Source organism: Arvicanthis niloticus, chromosome 22 (assembly GCF_011762505.2).
Source record: "Arvicanthis niloticus isolate mArvNil1 chromosome 22, mArvNil1.pat.X, whole genome shotgun sequence".
Lineage (NCBI taxonomy): Eukaryota > Metazoa > Chordata > Mammalia > Rodentia > Muridae > Arvicanthis > Arvicanthis niloticus.
The window spans coordinates 5,662,104-5,679,356 of NC_133429.1; the positions used below are offsets into that span (position 1 = coordinate 5,662,104).

General features: G+C 42.7%; 1 pseudogene; it reads left to right on the forward strand.

Moving 5' to 3' along the window:
* LOC143436478 (RNA-binding protein with multiple splicing 2-like) overlaps nt 1-17,253 on the forward strand; it is a 98,707-nt pseudogene that overhangs the window by 74,983 nt on the left and 6,471 nt on the right.

Below are 17,253 nucleotides of genomic sequence, written 5' to 3' on the forward strand. Positions count from 1 at the left end.
ATCATGGGCTGGAGGTGTAGTGAGCAAGCTCAGCATGCAGTCTATTCAACTCAACTCCAGTGGCAGATTTCTGGTCTCCAATGCAGGCAGCTTCCCAGGTCCTTTGTTATTCGGTCTCTAGTGGTAAACAGTGTGTTCAGGCCTGCTCAGCCTGACAAGCTGACAGCCTTGGGGAAAGGTACCGATTAGTACCCCCTTAACCTTTTAAGACGGCAGTGCCAATAACTGGACAGGGCACAATATTTCATAACGTCTAGGGTCTCGAGTGGCTGGGTGACCGTGCCTGGCTTAGGTTGGCATTTATATTGCTCCTATAATTACCTGTCATTGAGGAAAACATCCATAGCATATTGATGTATTCCTCTGTCTTAGGTTTATAGGAGTTAAAAATTATTCCTATAATTACCCGTCATAGAAAACATACATAGTGTTATGATGTATGCCTCTGCCTTAGGTTTATAGGAGCTCAAAACACTCTTACCCGTTGTTTACTATCCGGCTATCATTGGCACACTCTCTTAGACCAAGACCACATTCAGACCAAGGAATCTGTGGGAATAGGCTAGCTGCAATTTTTTCCACCAGGAAGTGTAACTGCCAGGAGGAGGTGGCTGAGCTTGCTGAAGGCGACCAGTAGTGGTACAGTGGCTTAGGTGGCTTAGGTGCTGGCCTGCAGGGGGCAAACCTTTGTGAGGGTAATCAACCTGCTTAAAATACAAGGTTCAGAGGTTAAAAGCAACAGGATTATCCGAGCAAGAATTGGAAGTGGAAGGATTCCCATATCTCATTCAACTGCTAATTAGCGGGGAGCAGACAGAGGTCTGACCGCCAGGTGGAGGGCTTAAGAACAATTACTTGCTCTCCAGCAAGAGTGGAGGCTGTTAAATCAAGTTAAATCAGCTGGCTGTTTTTGAGCCATCTTCCTCATTAGAATCGTAATTATTAGGCTCAATATCTGTGTCCACTTGACAGGCCAATCTTTCAGGTAGCCATCGGGCTCCATTCTCTTTGTCTGAAAAAATACAGACTGAGCCACGGCCCCAAATTAAAACAGGGTCGGTACCATTCCAAGTATTAGTTAATGTGTCTCTCCACAAGACCCTGGCAAATGAGCTGGAAGTAACTGGATGCCAGTGGCGATCCACTGCAGACTGACCCTTAGCATCAGTTTGCAGAAAATTTAGAACAAATAAAACAAAAGCAAGGTGTGCTTTTGGTGACCTTGGGGGATATAATTCTCCTTTTCTAGTTTTAACAAGCCAATTTTTGAAAGTGTGATGTGCTCATTCAACAATTCCTTGTCCCATTGGGTTATAAGGAATTCCAGTTTTATGTTTAATGCCAAATTCTTTACAAAATGATAAAGTTGTTTCCAGTATAGGCTGGCCCATTGTCCGTTTTGAGGACTTTAGGCAATCCCATAGCATTAAAGGTTTATAAGCAATGATCAATTGCATTTCTAGAGGCTTCTCCTGAATGTAGAGAAGCAAAAAGGAATCCTGAGCAAGTATTGTAGAGTGAAAAATTATAAAGGCCATTTTATGAAATATGTGTAGATTTTTTGCCTTAGACCTGAGCAGGAAAAGTGCCGATTCCAGAACACAGAACTGAAAATAAGATTTCAGGCCTTCACATTCCGGTGAAGGACATTGCCCCTGAATCAGAGGACACTTGCTGGATTACATTCCTCAAGCCTCAGGCAACGGGCCCACCTGTGTGTGTGTGTGTGTGGGGGGTCCCGAAGCAGGTAGACGCATTCCTGACCATAAAAGATACAAGCCGTCTAGGTGGGGCTGTGACTGGAGGAAGTGAGAAATATTTTGTAATGACAGTATAGGGGACAGTGACTTGGTAAGACTACATTTTTTGAGAAAAATGATTGTACTGAGTAATTTCCATGGCTATTAACCTTTCAGGGTGGGTTTCTCTGGAATGTTTCACTATTCTTATGTTATGTATCCTTGGCAACCCCTCACCTCCACCCCACTCCCCTGGTTTGTGGTTTTTCTCTTTAAAATGCTCCACGGACTGGATGTTGGGGTTGGACCCTACTCCTGTGAGTACGTGGTCAGACTGCTGGCTACCAGCTCTTTTCCCTAATAAACCTCTGCTGATTGCATCCAGGTGTGGTTTCTTGTGATCTTTGGGTGGTCGTGATTTCCTGAGACTTGAGGAAGGGTCTCCAGAGTATGGGGGTCTTCATTGTCAATACAGACATGTATATATTTCAATTTTCCAAATTCTGCATAATGAGTTACATCCATTTGCCAAATATGATTAGGCAAAAGGCCTCTTGGATTAACCCCTAAATGGGGAGCCGGAGATAAACTAAGGCAGTTAGGACACTGTTTTACAATCATTCTAGCCTGCTCCTTAGTGATCTTATGTCGGAGCCTTAAAGTGTGACTAGAGAGATGAAATTTATTATGATCTCGTCTAGCCAAAGCAACAGGGTTCAAAATTAAGGCTTCTCCTATTAAAGCTCTGTCAATACGATCACTCACTGCCTGCAGTTAAAGGTCCAGGAAGGCCAGAGTGAGCTATTATATGGCCAATATAAAAGGGGGTTTTCCCTGGTAAGAATGAGGTTTTGTAGTCGAGAAAACAAAGATCTGGCTGGAGTATTGAATTGCAATATACCACAAGTTTCTAACAAAGGTACGGACTGAGCCACATATAGGCTATCAGTAAAAAGATTAAAAGCATTGTTTACTGATTGAAAAACATTTAGAACTGCTGCAGTTCTGCTAGTTGAGCAGAGAGTCCAGGCATCTCTATGACTACCTGTTGATTATTTAAGAGGTACCCTGCTCGTCCTTTAGAGGACCCATCAGTAAAGATTAAAAGAGCATTATGTAAAGGCTGCAAAGAAGTCATGTTAGGAGATATAACCTCATGTACATTTAGAAACTAAATTAAATAAATTAATATCAATTTATCTGGAGGATAATGATTGTCTATAATGCCATTAAATCCTATTTGAGCAAGCAACCAATCTGTACTATGTTGCTTTAACCAAGTATTCTGATCTGCATTAAAAGGCTGAATAATGACATCTGGCTCTTTGCCAAAATAAGTCAATGCCTGTTTTCTTCCAAGTACAATCATATGGGCTACCGCCCCATAATACGGTAGGATGTCATGTTTAGGGGATATCTTTGAATGTATCCACACTAGTGGAGCCTTTTGCCACAACAATCCTGTAGAAGTATAAGTTGTATTAAAATTTAACAAATGCAAAGGCAAGGAATAATCTATGTAAGTGACAAATTGTTCCTAAATGGCTCTTTCTACTCATTGTAATGCCAACAATCCTTCTGGGTTTAAGGATCGAGGGGAGGTGGGATCAGCACTTCCTTTGAGGACATCAAATAAAGGTTTCAATTCCCCTGTTGTAAGCTTTAAATAGGGGCAAAGCCAATTAATATCACCTAGCAACTTTTGGAAATCATTTAGAGTTTTTAAACTGTCCCTGCAGATAATTATTTTCTGGGGACAAGCAGCCTGATCTGTAAGCCTGAAGCCTAAGTAATTATAGGGCTCCTGAGTTTGTACCTTTTCAGGAGCTATCTGCAATCCTTTATCAGCTAATGCCTATTGTAAATCTCTATAACATAAAAGCAAGTCCTGAGGATCTTTCCCTCCTAAAAGAATATCATCTGTGTAATGACAGATGTACATCATTGGCCATTGCCATCTTACAGGTTCAATGGCTTGTGCTACAAATTTTTGACATAATGTAGGACTATTAGCCATGTCCTGAGGCAGAACTACCCATTGGTACCTTTTCATTGGCTCCTTAAAATTAACAGAAGGAACACTGAAAGCAAATCTTTTGCAATCACAAGGATGCAAGGGAATGGTGAAAAAACAATCCTTTAAATCTATTATTTTATGAAACCCTTTAGGAATGGCCACTGGTGATGGCAGGTCAGATTGTAGAGCTCCCATAGGTACCATGCTTTCATTAACCTTTCTTAAATCTTGAAACAACCACCACTTTCCAGATTGTTTCTTTATAACAAATATCGGAGTGTTCCAAGGTGACTGAGATTCTACTATAAGTCCTGCCTCTAATTACTCCTGCACAAGCAATGAAGCGGCTTCTATTTTTTCTTTAGACAATGACCACTGATCAACCCACACTGGGACATTATTAAGCCATTGGATTTTATCAGCATGGGATGCAGGCAAGACCTTGGCCATTATGGAAAATACCCCAAACCTCTATTGTCAGAATTAGGCTCAGGTGCTTCAAAAGTCTTAATACCTTGCCCTTCTTTTCCTAGTCCTTGGCCAGGCAAAAATCCTTGTTTTAACATTTGTTTCGTCACAACTTCACTAGGACTACACATCATAATACCCATCTGTGACAAAAGATCTCTTCCCCAGAAGGTGACAGGTAAGTTCGGCATCACATAGGGCTGAATTTGTCCTGAATTGCCCTCTTCATCTCTCCAATTTAGGAGTTTAGAACTCCGTTTTGGGTTATTGGCATAACCAATTCCCTGAAGGTGCATGAGTGTATCAGACAAAGGCCAAGCTGAAGGCCAGTCTTGTCCTCTCACGATCGTAATGTCAGCTCCCGTATCCATGAGATCCTCAAAACTCTTTCCTTCAATTATTAACTTAAGAGTAGGTCTCTTATTAGTAATAGATTGAACCCAATACACATCAGAAGAACCAAAGCAATCCTGTCCTCTCTCATTCTTAACAAACTTGGAAGGGAGTGGATGCAACGGAACCAAGACAAGCTGAGCAATTCCTTTGTCAGCAGGCATAGTTATAACACCCTGAAGGGAAGCAGCCATGATCTTAATTTCTCCTTCATAATCGCTATCAATAACTCCTGGATAAATTTGCAATCCGTTTACAATACTGCTGCTTTGGCCCAAAAGTAATCCCCATGTCCCTGGAGGCAAAGGCCCAAAAACTTCTGTGGGAAGCATCTGAACTTCCATCTCTGGAGTCAGCACCGTATAAGTAGTGGAACTGAGGTCCAGTCCTGCACTTCCTGGAGTTGGTCTAATAAGTTCTGAAATGGCTTTTCCTGGTTTGGCAACAGCTTCATGGCTCCATAAGCTGTTGGCTGTGGATTCTTGGGAGCCTAGGGCTGGCCCGAAACTCGTTTCCCGAGTTTCAAGGTACGGCCCCTGGTTATCTGTTTTAGATCTGTGCTCACTAACCAAAGGATAACCTTTCTTGTACCGTGAACAATTTTCCATTGCACAACCTGATTGATTTCTCGAACCTTTTCTCTTGGGAAAGTCATTTTTAAAATGACCTGGATCTCCACATTTAAAACATCGTTTTTGTTTACGGTTTTGTGCAAGCATTGCATGTATAGTAGTTCCTTGAAAAGCAGCAGCCATGGCCATGAAGACCCCCAAATTAGGGAGACCCTTACTCAAGTCTCGGGAAATTGCGGCCACCCAAGAACTCTCGCAAGACACCGTACCTGGATGCAAATGGCAGAGGCTTTATTAGGGAAATAGGCCTTCAACAATTAACCATAACTAGCTCTAGTATCAAAATCGTTTGCTACTTACTAAGTGTGCGAGATAAAACTTCTTCTTCTTCCGTTTTCCGTAGAGCTCTACACAAGACAACGAATGTCCCTCAGTTGCTCTCTTGTCCTCAGGTCCATCCCTGTTCAAGGCGCCATTTTGTTGCCGCCTACAGCAACAGCTGAACGGGTTCACCTGCAAGAGAGGCTGAGAATAGGGAAAGGGGCGGGAAGAGATGAAGACAAAGTTCTCTGATCAAGGCTCAAAGTTTAGTGTAAGACCATCAAATAAAAAGGGGAAGACCCAACCCCCACAAGAAGAGTCTTCCTCAGCACTTCACCTCAGCAGTGTGGGTGAGGGGTGTAGTGAGCAAGCTCAGCATGCAGTCTATTCAACTCAACTCCAGTGGCAGATTTCAGGTCTCCAATGCAGGCAGCTTCCCAGGTCCTTTGTTATTCGGTCTCTAATGGTAAACAGTGTGTTCAGGCCTGCTCAGCCTGACAGGCTGACAACCTTGGGGAAAGGTACCATTCAATGATCATGTGTTTTTTTTTTTTTTTTCTGTGAGTTTATGTAGTGGATTACATTGATAGATTTTCAAAAATTGAACCATCCCTGCATTCCTCCGATAAATCCTACTTGATCATGATGGATGATTGTTTTGATCTGTTCTTAGATTCGGTTTTCAAGAATTTTATTGAGTATTTTTGCATCAATATTCATTAGTGAGATTGGTCTGTAGTTCTTTTTCTTTGTTGGGTCTTTGTGAGGTTTAGGTATGAGCATAATTGTAGCTTCATAGAACTAATTGGGTAGTGTTTCTTCTGTTCCTATTCTGTGGAATAGTTTGAAGATAATTGCTATTAGGTCTTCCTTGAAGGTCTGATAGAATTCTGCACTAAAACCTGGACTTTTTTTGGTGGGGAGACTTTTAATGAGTGCTTCTATTTCTTTAGGGGTTATGGGACTGTTTAGATGGTTTATCTGCTCCCCGTTTAACTTTGGTACCTGATATCTGTCTAGAAAATTGTTTATTTCATCCAGATTATCCAATTTTGTTGAGTATAGGCCTTTGTAGTAGGATCTGATGATATTTTTAATTTTCTCAGTTTCTGTTGTTTTGTCTCTCTTTCAGTTCTGATTTTATTAATTAATTAATAAAGTAATTTATTATTTATTAAATTAATTTATTAATTTGAATACTGTCTTTGTGCCCTTTGTTTAGTCTGGCTAAGGGTTTATCTATCTTGTTGATTTTCTCAAAGAACCAGCTCCTGGTTTTGTTGATATTTTGTATAGTTCTTTCTGTTTCTACTTGGTTGATTTCAGCCCTGAGTTTGATTATTTCCTGCTGTCTACTCCTCTTGGGTGTATTTGCTTCTTTTTGTTCTAAAGCTTTCAGGTGTGCTGTCAAGCTGTTAGTATATGCTTTCTCCAGTTTTCGTAGGTACTTAGAGCTTTGAGTTTTTTCTTAGTACTGCTCTCCTGGAGTTCCACAAGTTTTGGTATGATGTGTCCTCACTTTCATTTAATTCTCAAAAGTCTTTAATTTCTTTCTTCATTTTTTCTTGACCAAATCTTCATTGAGTAGAGCGTTGTTCAGTTTTCACATGTATGAGGGCTTTCCATTGTTTTTATCGTTATTAAAGACCAGCCTTAGTCTATGGTGGTCTGATAGTGTGTAATGGATTATTTCAATCTTTTACTATCTGTTGAGGCCTGTTTTGGGACCAATTATATGGCCTATTTTGGAGAAGGTACCATGAGGTGCTGAGAAAAAGGTATATTCTTTTGTTTTAGGATGAAATGTTCTATATATATCAGTTAAATCCATTTGGTTCATAACTTCTGTTAGTTTCATAGTGTCTCTGTTTAGTTTTTGTTTCTATGATCTGTCCATTGCTGAGAGTGGGGTGTTGAAATCTCCCACTACTATTGTGTGAGGTGCAATGAATGTGTGCTTTGAGGTTTAGTGAAGGTTTTTTTTTTTTTTTTTTGTACGTGGGTGCCCTTGCATTTGGGGTATAGATGTTCAGAATTGAGAGTTCATCTTGGTACATTTTTCCTTTGATGAGTATGAAGTGTCCTTCCTTATCTTTTTTGATCACTTTTGGTTGAAAGTCGATTTTATTTGATATTAGAATTGCTACTCCAGCTTGTTTCTTGGGACCATTGATTAGATGATTGTTTTCCATCTTTTCACTCTGAGGTAGTGTCTTTTTCACAGAGGTGCATTTCCTTCATGCAGCAAAATTCTGGGTCCTGTTTATGTATCCAGTCTGATAGTCTATGTCTTTTTATTGGGGAATTGAGTCCACTGATATTAAGAGATATTAAAAAAATGAGTGTTGCTCCCTCTTATTTTTGTTATTAGAGGTGGAATTATGTTTGTGTAACTATCTTTTTTGGGGGGTTGTTGGAAGTTTACCTTCTTGTTTTTTCTAGGTTGTACTTTTTTTTCTTTTTTTTTTTAATTTAAGATGCCACCCCCTTTCCACATTTCCCCTCCATAGAACACCCCTGTCCCATGCCCCCCCCTTCCCTTTTTGCTTTTATACGATTTTTAAAAAATGTTAATCAAAGGATTTATAAGTTTGGTAATGCTCAATCAGAAGTGTAACCCAATACCCAACCTAGATATAAAAACTATCTTTGACTGGTGGAGACATGTGAACATCTGCTTCCATGCCCCCCCCTCTCTCTCTCATCACCTAGCTTCTCCTCCTCTTCATCTTCTCTCCTTGTTCCATCTCTTCCTCTCAGTACTCCTTCCCACTTAGCTCCTCCTACATATCACTCTCTCTGTTAAAGTAAAATTTTTGTCAAAAAATACAATTAGAGCATACTTATTCCTAATTGTACCAGTGAGGTACAAGATAGTCCTAATACCAAGTCCATCATTTTCTTGACTAACCAGAACCTCTGTCATCTCTTCTAACTAAAACACTTACTTTTGATCCTGGCTTTTTTGGCTTTAGAATGAATGTCAGCTGAAAACCATCTACTCAGATCTTTTCTCTCAAAGTAAATAGCCAGGATTGGCTATGAGACTATAGGTCTTCAACCCCATCAGAAATTCAGAATGACTGAGTTAACTGAAGTTATGGGAAGCACTAAACATAACTTCTAAAATTTAGCCAATTTAAAGAGACCACTGAACACCTGAAAAGCCCCTATACTACTGAACGTTGGAGCATCAAATCTTCAGCCTTCTGGCCCAGAATCATCTGACAGACCTTAGTGATGCAAGATTATTAAGGGCTGATTACTTTGTCTAGGCAGATATAATCAGTCGACTATTCTGCATGTGTGTCCTTTTCTGGACAGTAATTTGTCTGTAGATGGAGAGAGGCAATTCTTGCCTAGTGGCTGTCACCACACAACTGGAGTAACTCCAAAGATGCTCAATTTCTTCTTAGAATCCAAGACAGGAAGCTGACAGGAGCAGACAGGTCTCTAATCAAAATGAACATTAATATATAAATATTTGTAGCATCAGTTCTATGGACTTCTGATGTTTTGAAAACCAACTATCCATGTAAGGTAACCTGGACTGTTGTCTGTTCACTCCTCTCAACTATTTCTAAATAAAATATGGAAAACACCCTAACAATAAACTCAAAAATATGAATTTGCTATAGTCCCTTAACTCATAGGTTAACCATCCCAAATCAGTTAAAAAAGTTAAAAAAGGGCTGGGTCTAGGCCTTGTATTCCTAAATGTGTTATACAGGCACAATGCCCATGAGAGTATCAATATTCATCTCATTTTTATATTAATAAGAGGCTCGTACCAATGAAAACCTTAAATTTGAAATCAAAGTAAATTTTGTACCACTTAAGAAATTATAACTTCATCTTGATAATAATTATACAGATTTCTACCAATAGGTTATGGCTATGCAATAAGTCCTAGCTAACCCCCTCTGTTCCAACAAAAGCCGCGACTTTTCCTTAGAAAGACAGCCCAATATTAACCACATTAGTCCCCGAACTCAGGGAATAGGGGCGCTGACTCTTCTTTAACTTCTTCAAGCTGATTAAGGGCGTTGAGATTTTAGAAGAGGGGTGGGGGGAAGAGTAAGTTGATAAGCCTCTGACGCTGTGTCTTCACTGAATCCAGATGGAATTCCAGGACATCGGAGGTTTGGGCAGGTCTGCTCAGTATGCTTGATGAGTAGATACACCAAGGCTGTGTATTCTGCAATATACAATTCTCAGAACAAGTTTTAGTATCAAGAAAAAAAAAATTCCCCCCCCCCCCGAGGGGTCTGACATTTTTTTTTTTAAAGATGTTGGTTCTGACAACTTTTTTTTTTTCGCTTGTTAAAATTGGTTGTAGTATTTACATTTCAGATTTTATCCCCTTACCCTTCTTCCTCTCACCACCCAGAAACCTCCTATCCCATCCCCCTCCTCATGCTTCTATGACGCAGTGACCCCACCTAACCCCCCTCACTATCCCCTCCCCGCCCTCACATTCCCCCCCACTCTGTGTTCATTTTTTTTATGGGACCAAGAAACTCCTCTCCCACCTATGTCCGACAAGGCCATCCTCCCCTACATATACCTCTGGAGTCTTGGGTCCCTCCCTATGTGTTCCCAGGCTGGTGGTTTAGACCCTGGGGGGCTCTGGTTGTTTGGTATTGTTGCTTTCCACCTGGGGTCCCTAACCCTTTCTGCTCCTTCAGTCCTCTCACTAAGTTCTCCATTGGGAAACCCCTGATCATATCAGTGGTTAACTGTGAACATTGTCCTCTGAGTGTGTTAGTCTTTGGCAGACCTCTAAGGAGACAGCTATATCATGTTCCTCACAATATGCACTTCCAGCCATCCACAACAGTGTTTAGCTTAGGTGGCTGTACATGAGATGAATACCCAGGTGGAATGGTCTCCTGATGGCCCCTCCTTCAGTTTCTGTTTCATGTCTTGTTTCCCTATTTGCTCCCTTGAGCATTTTTGTTTCTCGTTCTAAGTAGAACTGAGGCTTCCACTTTTGGTCTTCCTTCTTCATGAGCTTCATGTGGTCTGTGGGTTGAGCCTTCGCTAATCCAAGCTTTTGGGCTAACATTCGTGGAGATATGTTTGTGTAGCTACCTTCTTTTACGGTTTTTGGAAGATTACTTTCTTGCTTTTTCTAGGTTGTAGTTTCCCTGCTTGTGTTGTAGTTTTCCACCAATTATTCTTTGAAGTGCTGGATTTGTGTTGAGATACTGTGTAAATTTGGATTTGTCATGGAATATTTTGGTTTCTCCATCAATAATGATTGAGAGTTTTGCTGGGTATAGTAGTCTGGGCTGGCATTTGTGTTCTCTTAGTGTCTGTATGATATCGGTCCAGGATCTTCTGGCTTTTATGGTCTCTGGTGAGAAGTCTGGTGTAATTCTTATAGGTCTGCCTTTATATGTTACTTTGCCTTTTTCCCTGACTGCTTTTAGTATTTTTTCTTTGTTTTGTACATTTGATGTTTTGACTATTATATGGCAGGAAGTATTTCTTTTCTGGTCTAAACTATTTGGAGTTCTGTAGGCTTCTTGTATATTTATGGACATCTCTTTCTTTAGGTTAGGGAAGTTTTCCTCTAAAATTTTGTTAAGGATATTTACTGGTCTTTTAAGTTCGGAGTCTTCCCCCTCATCTCTACCTATTATCCTTAGGTTTGGCCTTCTCATTGTGTCTTGAATTTCTTGTATACTTTGGGTTAGTAGCTTTTTGTATTTTGCATTTTCTTTGACAGTTGTGTCAATGTTTTCCATGGTATCTTCTGCACATGAGATTCTCTCTTCTATCTCTTGTATTCTGTTGGTGATACTTGTGTCTATGACTCCTGATCTTTTTTTTAGGTTTTCTATCTCCAGATTGTTCTGCGCCCCTTCCGAGTCCCCTTCGCCCGCGAAAGAGACACGTGAGGCAGTGTTTGGGCGGTTACTACAGCGAGGCTTTATTCTTGTATCAGCAGAAGTGGAAAGACCCCAAGCCCGGGAAAGGCACTGCTATATATACCCTAGAGTGGCATGTTCACTTCTGATTGTCTGTTTACTCATCAACCCATATTACATCCCGGGATGGGCAGTGACTTTGGCGCTCTTTTGCCTTTTGCACCTGCACAGTTAGTTGTTTACTTGTGGGAGCACAGAATGCCCGCGCCATCTTGTAATGGCGAATGTTGTCACACTCACCGCGGCTCCTAACATCTCCCTCTATCAATTTTATTAAGATGGAACAGCCTATTGCCTATCAAGTGCAGCACCAACTCAGTGAGGGAAAGCAGAGGCCTGATCCCCTGTGCAAATGAGATATTGTAATGGGTTTCTTCTCTTGTCGTCGTGCAATGAGTAATGCTTCCCATACCCATCTCGATGCCTTTTGACGGGGAAAGGGAGCCTCTGCTCTGGGGCGCCACCAGGGGAGGAGGTTTCTTGGCATCAAACCTTTGTGCAATCAGGCATACTTTCGGGAAATCTATCCACATTCGTGGAACATTCCCTGTCGAGTACCCACTCGCAAGCACCTCTAAATATCCAGGTACCACAGTTATTCCGGCAAGGGCTGGCTAGACTTAGACCTCTCATCGACCCAGTGCAATGGGCTGAACCCTTGGGGTGCATCGACTGAGGGTCTCAGTCATCAGATACTTTCTTAGCATAGATAGCCAAATTTCAGGGGAAGATCCTTGCTCCAAGGCTACGAGTGCTTGGGCGATAGCGACCTTGTCACGTTTTTGTTGGGCTCTGAGCTTGCAGACCAACCATAACATGAACACTAATCCACAACATAGGGCTGCACCAAACAGGCCTATCCCCACCCTTTAAGAAAGAAAGAAAAGGCAGAGGTAAGCCAAGAAGTAAAATTGCCAGGGGTAACAGGGTCCACTCGTGTTCCATTAAGGCTCAAGATCCGGATCTGAAATTGCTGCTGCATCTGGTCCAGCTCCCTAGTCCAATTCCCTTGTAAATAAGCAGAAAGGTTATGGCTTTGAATAAACGTATCATTCATAAATCTCAGAGTTGTAATACATAGATGTGGGGTTGCTGACAGGCAGCTCATTTGAACCACATCTGTGAGTTGTTCTACATGGGCTTGGAGCAAATCAACTCTCTGATTGAGCAACAGAAGGTCTGATGCCAAGTGTGCATCCACTTTCTGTAGAGTGGTCAAAGCCTCAGAAGTCTTTTCTGAAATTTGATTAACAACAGTAGCTGTTGTAACTTGATTAGCCATGGCTATGCCGACTGTCACAGCTGCAGCTGCAGAGATGGTAATAGCAGTGATAATGGCTGCAGTAATGCCAAAGTCTCTTTTATGTCTTATTAATGATGTAATAGGGAAAGTTTCAGGATCGGCTTCTACTGGAATGGGCACAAAAGTAGGCACGTGCACAACCAAGGCTAGGTGTAGTGATCCATTCCAGCATTGTGCTAAAAAGCATGTAACATTCTTACAATCCAAGATATCAGAATTATTTTGAAAGTTGGATAACATAAAGAAAAATGGGGGGTCCACACACACCGACACTGGTTGTGCAGATGCATTCCTAAACACCCTATTAATTTTAATGTTATCCAAATGGCTAGAGATATTAGATTGTGTAGCTGAAACATTTTGTACCTCATGAAATATACCATTCAACAAGGCAAAGGCAGATACACTGGCACTAGCTCCAGCCTCATTACTCAACACCCAATGATAAAAGGGCCAAATATTTTCTATGCCAGTGCTCTTACCTGTGTTATTCATTATAGCCAAATCGAGAGGAGGGGGTAAATTAAATCCTCTGGCAATTTGTTTTTTGGGTTTAATCTTAGACTGGCAAGGTGAAAACACCACTGGAAAGGACAAATCTGGATAGCACCACGGTATCATCTGTTGCAAAGTGGCATTATTGGTATGCCAATTGGACCTCTTAATTATAGTAACGTTACTTCTAATCATGGTGGTGGTAATGTTTATAGGTGCTGATTAATTCAGACCGACATTTCCCGATCCTTCCATCTGTCCTGAACTAATCTGATTCAAGACAGCCCCTAGCACTCTTGTCTCTACCTTACTGTAAGTCACAGGATCCACCCAATTAGCAAGAGTAGCTTTCTTAAGAATCATACAAGGTGTATGCAGTTTACTTGTCTTATTATCCTTGCTTGCTGCCACAAGACAAAGTGTAAAGTTTAATGTAAAACTTGTAGCATTATATAACTAAGGGTGCTGGTGGGTACGCCGAGAGCACGGGGCATCTATGTAACACTCAGTAGCTGTAAACAACGGCAGCACTGCAGAATTTGAATGTACTGGCATGGGAACAGGCCAAGATTTAACTATGGCCCATAGTGGTATACTTATCTCCAAATCGAACATCAGCATCAGGAGAATCAGAGCCGTTATCTTGCAATCTAGCTTCATTCTTCACGATCTACACCAGCTGCCTGGGGACCCAAATTGGATTGTCTTTACCCTGTGGAAAAACACAGAGAGCTCCCCTCCATGGCGGGGTCTATTGCGTCCCTGACCTTGGAGAAGGACAGCAGCCATCTCCAAATTTGCTGCTGCAAGTCCTGCATTAGTAAGGGGACCTCCCAAGTCTCGACAGATTCCTAACCATTCTTGTAAACCCTTGGTTCTCCGAGGAGCAATGGCTGCACGGCATTCAGCTGTGGCATTTTCAAAGATTATCTGTTCAATTAATGGCATTGTTTGCTCTGGTTCCCCAAAGATTCTGCCAGCGGCCTCAGTCATGTGGGCCACAAAGTCAGAGAAGGACTCATTAGATGTCTGAATTATCTTGGACAAATAAAGGTTACTGCCTTCTCGCCTGGGGAGAGACTTCCAGGCCTTAACAGCAGCTGTCGCTATTTGTGCGTATACCTGCCAAGGGTGAGCGGTCTGGTCGTTCACGTGTAAGCCAACTCCAGCCAGCATGTCAAAAGTCCACGTGTACGCCAACTCCAGCCAGCATGTCAAAAGTACATAATTGCTGTTCCTCAGTGTTTGCATTAATCCTGGCTTGTGCTTGCAGTGCCTCGTGCCACAAGGCCTTCCACTTTAGGGTATTGGCCCATATTGTTAAGTACTGCCTTCACTGTGTCCTGCCAGTCTCCTGGCGTCATAGCAGCTGCACTTAACCTCTCCACTTGGGATATGGTAAAATTAGCCCCAATTCCATATGCACGTACTGCCTCAGCTAATTCTTTGACCTGCCTATACTCTACTGGGGCATGAACACGTGCTCCTTCTGCCACTTTAAAGACCGGAAATGCAAGCTGTAGCTGTCTCCGATCTCCTGGGCTGAGAAATGAATTAGAGACGCTGCCCGGGGCATAGGTCGGAGGCAAGGGCGGGGCCGAGGGGCTCAAGGGCTTTCTTAGTCTTATCTCAGAATGGTTATTTTTTTGCATAGGCGGCTGCCTCCTCCTCTAGGCTTCCTTCTTCGGAGCTGCTAAGGTCTATGGAGGCAGGCTCCTTAATGGGGTATAGGGGGTTCCCCCCCCCCCCGACCTCCACTCTCTCTTCACTAGCCGGTGAAGGGTCCTTATTCTTAACAGGCCCTGCAGTGGCCCCTGTTCCTTTTGAGTACTCTTTTCTTTGACCAGGCTCCTTGGCCTTTCTCTGTTGCCCAGGTTTTTTTTTGCCTGCTTCTCCTTTCCAGGCTCCTTGGCCTGATCTTTTCCCCAGGCTCCTTGGCCTGATGCCGGCTAACATGCTCTGTTTCTGATACCCTGGAGTGGACCTCTCCTACAACCTCTGGACTTGCATTAATAGCTGTGCTGCAAGCTGGATCCTCACAACACAAATACGCTAAAAGCAAAAGCAACGCAAGCAAGAGGCCAACTAGTGCAGCGGCGGCATTGAGTGAAAATCCGCTTGCAACCAAGGCTTCCACCCCAACCATACCTCTCAGAGACGTACCTCGATCCTGTAGTCTTTTAACCCGCCCTGAGTCTTGGGGGGTCTCCCGCGGCGCCTTGAAAATCCCGGTTTCGGCACCAGATATTCCGGACCCCTTCGAGTCCCCTTCTCCCGCGAAAGAGACACGTGAGGCAGTGTTCGGGTGGTTACTACAGCGAGGCTTTATTCTTGTATTAGCAGAAGCGGAAAGACCCCAAGCCCGGGAAAGGCACTGCTATATGTACCCTAGAGTGGCGTGTTCACTTCTGATTGGCTGTTCACTCATTACCCATATTACGCCCCGGGATGGGCAGTGACTTTGGCACGCTTTTGCCTTTTGCACCTGCGCAGTTAGTTGTTTACTTGTGGGAGGACAGGATGCCCGCACCATCTTGTAATGGTGAATGCTGTCATACTCACCGAGGCTCCTAACACCAGGGTATTGTCCTTTGTGATTTTTTTATTTTTTTCTACTTCCATTTTTAGATCCTGCATGGTTTTGTTTAATTCCTTCTCCCATTTGGTTGCATTTTCTTGCAATTCCTTAAGGGATTTTTGTGTTTTCTCTTTAAGGGTTTCTATCTGTCTACCAGTGCTCTCCTTAAGTTCTTTGAGAGTGTTATTTATGTCTTTCTTAAAGCCCTCTATCATCATCATGAGAAGTGATTTTAATTCTGAATCCTGCTTTTCTGGTGTGATGGGGTGTTCAGGGCTTGCTCTAATGGGGGAGCTGGGTTCTGATGATGCCATGTAACTTTGGTTTCTGTTGCTTATGATCTTGCTCTTGCCTTTTGCCATCTGGTTAACTCTAGTGCTGCCTGTACTTGCTGTCTCTGACGGAAGCCTGCCTTTTCAGTTATCTTGCTTGTGTCTGCTCTCCTAGGAGTCCAGATGTCTCTGTGATCTTTTCCAGCTGCACAGTGGTATCTCTAGGATGCCTCAGGATATGGTGCCTCCAAGGTAGCAGTCCAGCTAGGTGTCTGCTGTCCTGGGTGCAGTGTCTCCTCTAGAATATCTCAGGATATGTTGTCTGACACTCTGAGTTTAGTTGTTCCTCTGTGGGTCTGGGTTGAGTGGACCTTCCAGTATGTCTCAGGTGGAATCCGGGGTCCACACAACAGCAGACCTGGCAGAGGTCTGATCCAGGCCTCAGATCCGAGAACTAGTTTCTAAGACACTGTCCAAGTTAGAGAGCCTGGTATCCCCTCTTCCTCTGGGTTCGTAAAGGTTGGGGGCAGAGCTGCCACCCAAGATCTGCTCAGTGCTCTGGACCAGACAGGAAGGAAGCAGTGTTCCGGGCCAGGAGTGACTTCCTGGGTCCTTTTGGTTCCCAGTTACTCCCTGTTTAGGTCGGGCCCTGCTGTCTGCTTACCTAAGATACTGCCTGAGTTAGTGCACCTAGGATCCCCGCTTCCTCTGGGTTCTTGGAGGTTGGGGGCAGAGCTGCCACCCAAGATCTGCTCAATGCTCTGGCCCAGACCGGAAGGAACCCGTACTTTTTTTTCTTGTGTTGGCATTTTCCATCAATTATTCTTTGAAGTGTTGGATTTGTGGGAAGATATTGTACAAATTTGGTTTTGTCATGGAATATCTTGATGTCTCCATCTATAGTGATTGAGAGTTTTGCTTCGTATAATAGTCTGGGCTGGCATTTGTGTTCTCTTATGGTCTGTATGATATCAGTCCAGGATCTTCTGGCTTTTATTGTCTCTGGTGTGAAGTCTGGTGTAATTCTTATAGGTCTGCCTTTATATGTTACTTTACCATTCTCCCTTACCATTTTTAGTACTTTTTCTTTGTTTTGTACATTTGATGTTTTGACTATTATGTGATGGGAGGTATTTCTTTTCTGGTCTAGTCTATTTGG